We start from the raw sequence: 8,961 nt of genomic DNA on the forward strand, positions 1-8,961 counted from the left end.
CAGCAGATGCTGGAGCAGATGTTGAGAAAGAGGAACACTCCTCCATTGCTGGTAGGATTGAAAGCTACCTGGAAACCACTCTGGAAATCAGTGTGTCCATTCCTCAGAAACTAGGATACAGTACTACCATAGATGCTCCAAGATGTAATAAGGACACATGTTCCACTATGTTCATAGCAGCTTTATTTATAATAGCAAGAAGCTGGAAACAACCTAGATGTCCCTCAACAAAGGAATGGATACAGAAAATGTGGTACAATTACACAATGGAGTACTACGCAGCTATTAAAAACAATGAATTCATGAAATTTTTATGCAAATGGATGGAACTAGAAAATATCATCCTGAGTGAGGTAACCCAATCACAAAAGAACAGACATGGTATGCACCCACTGATAAGCAGATATTAACCCAGATAAGTGTATGTAGGCCACACCTGGGACGGTGGTCCTGGGTACCATTAGGAAACAGATTGAGCAAGCCATGAAGAGGAAGCCAGTAACCAGCATTACTCCACTGCCTCGCCTTCAGTTCCTGCTTCCAGGTTCCTGCCCTGACAACTTTCAGCCCTGACTTCCCTGAGGATAGACTACAAACTGTGAGCTGAAATAAACCCTTTCCTCTCCCAGTTGCTTTTGATCATAGTGTTTCGCCAAGCCTCAGAGGCACTAAGACAACTGTGCCTACTTGTTCCCAGATCATTCAAGCTATGTTATAGCGCTAAGCTTCATCCATCACACGCAAACCAATGAGTCACCAATGAAACCCTCTCCTTGGCAGAGATCCCACTGGCCACAGGAATTTTCACTCACTTTTTCCAAAGTGAACTCAGTTCTTCAAACCTGCTTCTTCTGAATTTTCTGTGTCACTAGATGGCATATCGATGCCACGGAACAGTGTCTTAGGGCTGGAGAGATGGCTCAGTGGGGAAGAGCACTGACTGCTCTTCTGGAGGTCTTGAGTTCAAATTCCAGAAAACACATGGTGGCTCACAACTCTCCGGAATGAGATCTGATGCCCTCTTTGGGGCTGTCTGAAGACAGCTACAGTGTACTATCAAGTCATAAATACAGAAATCTTAAAAAATAAACAAACCCTGTGTCTTAGTTAAATTCTTTACACTCTGTGCCTCCTCATCTTTACTGTCAACATTCAATTATGACCACTTTTCCATTCTTCCTTTAAAACTCTTTTGATACTGTATCTTCACAGTCACTACTTGTTCTCAAAAATAAACTTTATTTTGCTGATAATTAATTTCCTACTTCTAGTAGTTTTCTCCCCTATAAAGGTATCATACTGGGTGGTCTTTCTAAATTTAAAAAATAATTATCATTTCATCACTGCATTGCTCTTTCATTTACTGCTCTTAGAATAAACTAAAAATTCACCCATCTCTTTATGGCACATGCTAAGCTATTTGCAAGATAAAACCACAATTCTGTCATTTGGGCTCTTATACTGCTGCCTTTGGTTTAAATGCATTTTCTAAACACTTTATGGGCTAACATTTTATTGTCACCCAAATGCCTGACATACACATCTGAAGAGAGTAAGTACTTATTTTGACTCATGATTTGGCCCCAGGTACTTGGACAACATCACAGCCTGGGAGTTCTATCAGAAAGCATCTTCTCCCCATTATGGTGGGAAACAGAGAAGACAGAAAGATGCGAGGAACAAGATAATGTCAGATACACATCATTCGTGGTCTTCTTACCCCAGCCAGGATCCACTAAAGTTTCTAGAAGTCTCCCAAAATCGTGCCACCAGCTGAGAACGCAAGGGCTCAGCCTGTCTTTCTTTTGGGAGAAACTGCACATCCAAACTTTAACAGCTTCTTACTGCCAGCTTCTACCCAAACTTCGAATCTCAAATTAGATCGTCACCTCCAGAGAAGTTATAGCTATACTTTCCAATCTGTGGTGTTCATAGACAAGGCACCAGCCGTATACAGCTTACAGTGCACCTGAAATGTGGTTCCTGTGAACGTAGATGTTAAACAAAAAGTACACACGTTATTGTAAAAAGTTAGTATTAATTTAAATAAACACACACATATGCAATAGCTTAGTAATAGTTTTATAATTACATGTGAAAGAACATTTCAACATATTAAGTTAAACTAAACATATTAATAGGAATTAATTTCAGCTTTTAAAAAAACCTTTCAGCCTCTCTGTAGAAAACTCAAAGTTACATGCAGACTGCCTTAGGGTCCCTTTGACCAACACCCAGGCTCAGCAGGAGGAGCTCCTGTAGTCAGTGGTCTGTACTTGTGACTGGACTATTTATCTGTGGAAATTACAAGACTGACAGACTGCAAGCAGCTTATGGACAAGGAGCTGGCTCTAACTACCTGGAAATTCCAGAAGTAGGAATGCTCAAATAAATAGTCAACAAATTATAAGAAATAAATGAAAATAATCAATCCTCACTATTTTTGGATTCTACATTTGTGGGTTGACAGAAAGACACAAAAGAAAAGCTCCAAATAACAGTGCTTCCTGTATCATCTGTGCATGTGCTGAGATCTGAACTGAGGCCAAACACAGCAGTATTCTCTTTTATGGTTTCAGCTATCAAACTGCACACACATGTTCTTTCCAGTCTATTTACTATGTTTTTCAGAGCTTTGTTTTCTGATTTGCACCTTATGCCATCTGTTGATTTCCCTGCTTGAAATGCCCCCCAAATACCATGCTGAAAAGTTTTCTGGTGTTCCTATGCACAAGGTTCTGTTGTGCCAAATAGAGAAGACAAGTGTGTAGATAAAATACCTTCAGGCTTACATCATAGTGCTATCAGCCACACACCCAAATTAGCAAATCCATATGAAGTAATGTGCCTCTTATAGAAATAAACATATCAATCACTTGTTCCCCATGGAAATGTGGCCACAGGGACCCACAAGGAACCTAATCCTGTAACTCTCCTAGAATCAAGGGCTCACAATTTGCTACTTCAGTGTTCTAGACACCTCAGAAGCCACTGTATTTGTCGAATAGTCATTTGGTTTAAAAACAAATCTTATGTGAATATGGTGATAGACAAAAAAGTGATTTTAACTTTAATTCTGACTGACTTTTACAAGTGATATGATTCAGGGGAACTTGCTTCACTGTCCTGGCCTTTTCCCATAATTCAAAATGAGGATTAAAAAAGTTTAACTGTTAATGGTTGGGAAGGTCTGGCTGGGTGTAAAGTGGGAGTGGAAACAGGGTTTATGACCAAGAGGCACAGTTCGGGATGTGAAAATATTCTACTGTATCTTGATTATGGGGGTGACTGTATATCTGATTTTCTTTTTCAAAACTCTGAAACCTTATTCATATATATTCTAACATTAACCCTATTTTAAACAAAATCTTTAGTATATCAAGAGTGCACTACTCTGTAGCACTTGGGGTTTCCTGGGTAAGCTTCACCTGATGGGGCGGGACCTCAGGAAGCTTTAAGCCAATGGGAGGTCTGGAGGCGGGGCCCGTGGAGCGCCAGGGCCTATCCCGGAGTGTGTGCGGCGGGAGGGGCGGCCCCGTGGGGGCGGGCCAGGGCTGAAAGCCGGGTGTGGGAAGCTTGGCGGCCCCGCCCAGTCTCCTGGACCAGCAGAGGACACGGGCTCTGCTGCAGCCGCAGGGATTGGAGATCACAACAGAGTGGTGTGGTGTGGGCCTGAAGGTGAAGTCCTGCGGCCAGGCCCGGGGGGGGGGGGGGCGGCGGGAAATGCAGGAGGTGATGCCGGGGTCTGGGCGAGGCGAGGAGCCAAGATGCACAGGAACTAGAGGGCGGAGAGCTCAGGACCGCCTGGCTCTGGCCCTTCCCCGCTGGGCGGAACCGGGATCCAGGGCAGCGCTGCTGCGGGTCCTAGGCCTACTGAGGGCCAGGTGGAGCCTGCCTGTGCTCGGGTCCCAGTTTTCCCTGAACCTGCGGCCTGGCTGATGCCCTGGCAGCCGGGATGGGGTAGGGGGAGGCGCCGGGCCCCGCATTCCTGCACAGGAAGGTCGTGGGCTCTTCTTGAGTAGGGTGGTGGGGACTGGACCTGCTGGCCAGGCACTGGTGTCGCCTTCACTCTACTGCTAACTCTTCCCTCCCCACCTCCTTGGAAGGGCTGCCAGCCCTGGTGGTCTAAAACATTTTGTTTAGTTGAGGCAATCCAGTTCTTATAATTCTAAGAGACTTGGCTTTCACTTTTTGGGGACTCTTGTTAATTGAAGTCCTGAGTTACTTAGTGTGTTGAGTTTTGATGCCACCAAACTGTTCAGGTTTTGGATACTTAACAAATCTCAGTTCTGTGCCCCTGCAACTTTTTCAAAGAAAGTAAGATGCCTTTGAAAGAGTTGAAAGAGGGCTGGAGAGATGGCTCAGCAGTTAAGAGCACTGACTGCTCTTCCTAAGGTCCTGAATTCAATTCCCAGCAACCAAGTGGTGGTTCACAACCATCCATAATGAGATCTGGCTCCCTCTTTTAGAGTGTCTGAAGACAGCTACAGTGTACTTAAATAAGATTAACCATGTTTCCTGTTGTTCTTGCCTCTGTCAGATCCGCCTTGTTGGAATTAACATTTTCACTGGTAGAAAACATGAAGATATCTGTCCCTCTACTCACAACATGGATGTTCCAAATATTAAGAGAAATGATTATCAAGTAAGTACTGATCTCGTTCACAGTGTTTCAGAAGTGTATAAATGCCCTCTTTGGTAGTAGTTTTTCAAGACTTGAGAGTAGTTTTTATAGAGTATATTCCTTACCAGTTACTAGACTCCTCTTATCTTACAGATTAGAGAAATAGTGTTTTGTTTTGTTCTGCTTTTGTTAATATTCGGTGCCTTTTATTGTTGGGAAATAGAGGATCATATATCTCAGACTGGCCTTGAACTCCCTATTCAAGGATAATCTTCAGTTTCTGACCCTCCTGCCTCTGCCTGTGAGTGCTGAGATTATAGGTTGCATCTTCATGGCTGGCTCTCCTGTACTGGAAGCCAAACCCAGGGCTTTGTGCATGCTTTAGGCAAGCAACCTACAGTTGTGCTGTTTCTCCAGCTTCTATTCCTGCATCTTAAAAATGCTGTATTGGACCAGTGAAATGGCTGCGTTAGGCACTGTCTGTGAAGCCTTAGTCTGGACAGAGGTGTTCTGTACTTGTGAGCTGGGAAATGCCTATACCTGCATACATACACTCACTAGATAAATAAATGTAAGTGAGGCAGGAGAATCAGAAAGACTTAGGAAGGTTGGAATCAGCTGCATTCACTCGATGACTTCCTTTTATTCTATCTGTCTTTTAATTCCTTAAGAAGTTTAAAGGAGATTGGTTCCCATTCTGGATCTCTATCATCCATGCTTACTATTGGGAAAAGCGTCAGATTTTCCCATTGTTCTCCAGCCTTCTGTACTGTTTGTAGAATATGGGACTGAGGGGGTGTCCTTTTCTTGTCCATCTTCTTAGGCCTAGGAGGTAGAAGAGGGGGCAAGTAAGGATTATGATATTTAGCTGTTTCTATTTTGTGGAATAGTTTGAAGTGCCACGGTCACCCCAGCTGGGTATGGGGGTCCCTGGGATGAGGGTCCTTGATGTCCAGGTGGGTAAGGATTCAGCTGTGAGAAACAGAAACACAGAGGCAGCTTGAATCTGAGGGTATTTTGCAGCTCTCAAGCAGGGGTTTTTATACATTAAAAATCAAATGTAGCAACCCTTAGAAACCGTATCCAGTGAAACAATGACTAACACCAACAAAAGTCATTTGGCACAGTAAAATACAAACATCATCTGAGCATTACAACTCTGAAAGTACATCAGTGTAGTGAATCAGAAACAGGACAGGTAACATCATTATTATTAATATAAATCATTAAAATATAACAATTCTAAAAGGATGTATTCAATAGGACGGTCATCCAAGGCTAATGGCATATTCCCAAGAACAGGTTAATAAATCTATATGTTCAGTGCTCTCCAATGTCATAAGTGTAGCCATATGAAATTTTATTATTGGGAAAGTTTTCATCTATCATAATAATTTTATAAATGATTTAAAAAGTAAAGCATTGCTTTACCTGGAGATACAGTCATGTTAGTGATCCCATCTCAAGGGATAGTTTCATACCCATTGTTCTTGCTTAGGATCATGGTCTAGGCTCCCAGGAACCTGTAACTAAGGAATGAAAGAGAACAGAACAGGAATGTTGTCATGAGAACTAGGGCTCAGTATGTTTGCTCCAGGGGAGAGTTCCACAACTGGCTCCAGTAGACCTCTTTCTTTTGAAGTTGAATTCTCAGTCTGTGGAACTTGTCAAACAGATTCTTCTGGTGTTGGTGTGGCATTGAAGGTTATTGGTATTAGGTCTTTGTTGAAGATCTGATAGAACTCTGCATTAAACCCATCTGATTGATCCTGGGCTTTTTTCCTTTTTTTTTTTTTTTTGATTGGGAGACTATGAATGACTGCTTCTATTTCTTTAGTGGGTTTTGGATGGTTTAGATAATTTATCTGATCCTGATTTAGCTTTGGTACATGGTATGTTTCTACATAATTATACATTTCATCTAGATTTTCAGTTTTCTTGAGTATAGGTTTTGTAATAGGATCTGATGATTTTTTGAATTTCCTCAGTATCTGTTGTATGTCTCCCTTTTCATTTCTGATTTTGTTGATTTGGATACTGTCTCTGTGACCGCTGGTGAGTTTGTGCACGGGTTTATCTATCTTGTTGGTTTTTACAAATAACCAGCTCCTGGTTTGGTTGATTCTTTGTATATTTCTTTTTGTTTCCACTTGATTGATTTCAGCCATGTGTTTGATTATTTCCTGCCTTCTACTGCTCTTGGGTATATTTGCTTCTTTTTGTTCTAGAACCTTCGGATGTGCTGTCATGCTGCTGGTGTATGCTCTTTGCAGTTTCTTTTTGGAGGCATTCAGAGTTATGGGTTTTCCTATTAGCACTGTTTTCATTGTATCCCATAAATTTGGGTATATTGTGCCTTCATTTTCGTTAAATTCTAAAATGTCTTTAATTTCTTTCTTTCTTTCTTCCTTGACCAAGTTATCATTGAGTAGAATGTTGTTCAGTTTCCATGTGTATGTGGGCTTCCTCTTGTTTTTGTTGTTATTGAAGACAAGCCTTAGTCCCTGGAGATCTGATAGGGTACATGCATGGGATTATTCCAATCTTCTTATATCTGTTGAGGTCTGTTTTGTGTCCAAGGCGAGTATATGGTTACTTTTGGAGAAGGTACCATGAGGTGCTGGGAAGAAGGTATATTCTTTTGTTTTAGGACAAAATGTTCTATAGATATCTGTTAAATCCATTTGGTTCCTAAATTCTGTTAGTTTCACTCTGTCTCTGTTTAGTTTCTGTTTCCATGATCTGTCCATTGATGAAAGTGGGCTCTTGAAGGCTCTCCCTATTATAATGTGAGGTGCAATGTGCACTTTAGTAAAATTTCTGTTATGAATGTGGGTATTCTTACATTTGGTGCATAGATGTTTAGAATTGAGAGTTCATCTTGGTAGATTTTTTCCTTTGATGAGTATGAAGTACCCTTGCTTACATTTTTTGATTACTTTAGGTTGAAAGTCTATTTTGGAACATTTGCTTGGAAAATTGTTTTCTAGCCTTTTATTCTGAGGTAGTATCTGTTTTTGTGCCTGAAGTGGGATTCCTGTATGCAGCAAAATGTTGGGTCCTGTTTACGTATCCAGTCTGTTAGTCTATGTCTTTTGATTGGAGAATTGAGTCAATTGATATTAAGAGATATTAAGGAAAAGTGATTGTTGCTTCCTGTTATTTTTGTTATTAGAGGTGGAGTTTTGTTTATGTGGCTTTCTTCCTTTCGGTTTGTTAAAAGAAGATTATTTTCTTTCTTTTTCTAGGGTGCAGTTCCCTCCTTTTTGAGGTTTCCATTCATTATCCTTTGAAGGACTAGATTTGTGGAAAGGTACTGTGTAAATTTGTTTTTGTCATGGAATACCTTGGTTTCTCCATCTATGGTAAAGTTTTTCTGGGTATAGCAGCCTGGGTTGGCATTTGTGTTCCCTTAGGGTTTGTATGACATCTTTTCAGGTTCTTCTGACTTTCATAGTCTCTGTCAAGAAGTCTGGTGTAATTCTGATTAGTCTGCCTTTAAATGTTACTTGACCTTTTTCCCTTACTGCTTTTAATATTATTTCTTTCTTTAGTGCATTTGGTGTTTTGATTATTATGTGTCAAGAGGAATTTCTCTTCTGGTCCAATCTATTTGGAGTTCTGCAGGCTTCTTGTATGTTCATGGGTATCTCTTTCTTTAGATTGGGGAAGTTTTCTTCTATAATTTTGTTGAAGACATTTACTGGCCTTTTAAGCTGGAAATCTTCACTCTCTTCTATACCTATAATCTTTAGGTTTGGTCCTTTCATTGTGTCCTGGATTTCCTGAATGTTGTGGGTTAGGAGATTTTTGTATTTTGCATTTTCTTTGAGAGTTGTGTCAGTGTTTTCTATGGTATCTTCTGCACCTGAGATTCTCTCTACTATCTCTTCTATTCTGTTGGTGATGCTTGTTTATATGACTCCTGATTTCTTTCCTAGGTTTTGTATCTCCAGAGTTGTTTCCCTTTGTGATTTTTTTTATTGTTTCTCCTTCCATTTTTATATCCTGGATGGTTTTGTTCAATTCTTTCACATGTTTGGTTATGTTTTCCTGTAATTCTTTAAGGGAGTTATTTGTGTCCTTCTTGAAGTCCTCTATCAGCATCATGAGCTGTGAATTTAAATCCAAATCTTTCTTTTCAAGTGGGTTGGAGTATCTAGGACTTCCTGTTGTGTTGCCATGCTGCCTTGCTTTCTGTTGATAATGTTCTTATTTTGCCTCTCACCATCTGTCTATCTCTGGTGTTAGTTGGTCCCTCCTAACAGCAGCTACTAATCAGGGGAAACTGCAGGCACTGAGTTCTTCCTGGTTGGTGATTCTGCACATACTAGAGA

General features: G+C 40.9%; 1 long non-coding RNA gene across 1 annotated transcript; it reads left to right on the forward strand.

Moving 5' to 3' along the window:
- Nucleotides 1–3,552: 3,552 nt before the first annotated feature.
- On the forward strand, nt 3,553–8,011 carry LOC127676271 (uncharacterized). Its single transcript, XR_007975818.1, has 3 exons — nt 3,553–3,678; nt 4,541–4,645; nt 7,873–8,011. It is a non-coding gene; the product is annotated as an uncharacterized LOC127676271 (long non-coding RNA).
- Nucleotides 8,012–8,961: the final 950 nt, after the last annotated feature.

Source organism: Apodemus sylvaticus, chromosome 1, assembly GCF_947179515.1.
Source record: "Apodemus sylvaticus chromosome 1, mApoSyl1.1, whole genome shotgun sequence".
NCBI lineage: Eukaryota > Metazoa > Chordata > Mammalia > Rodentia > Muridae > Apodemus > Apodemus sylvaticus.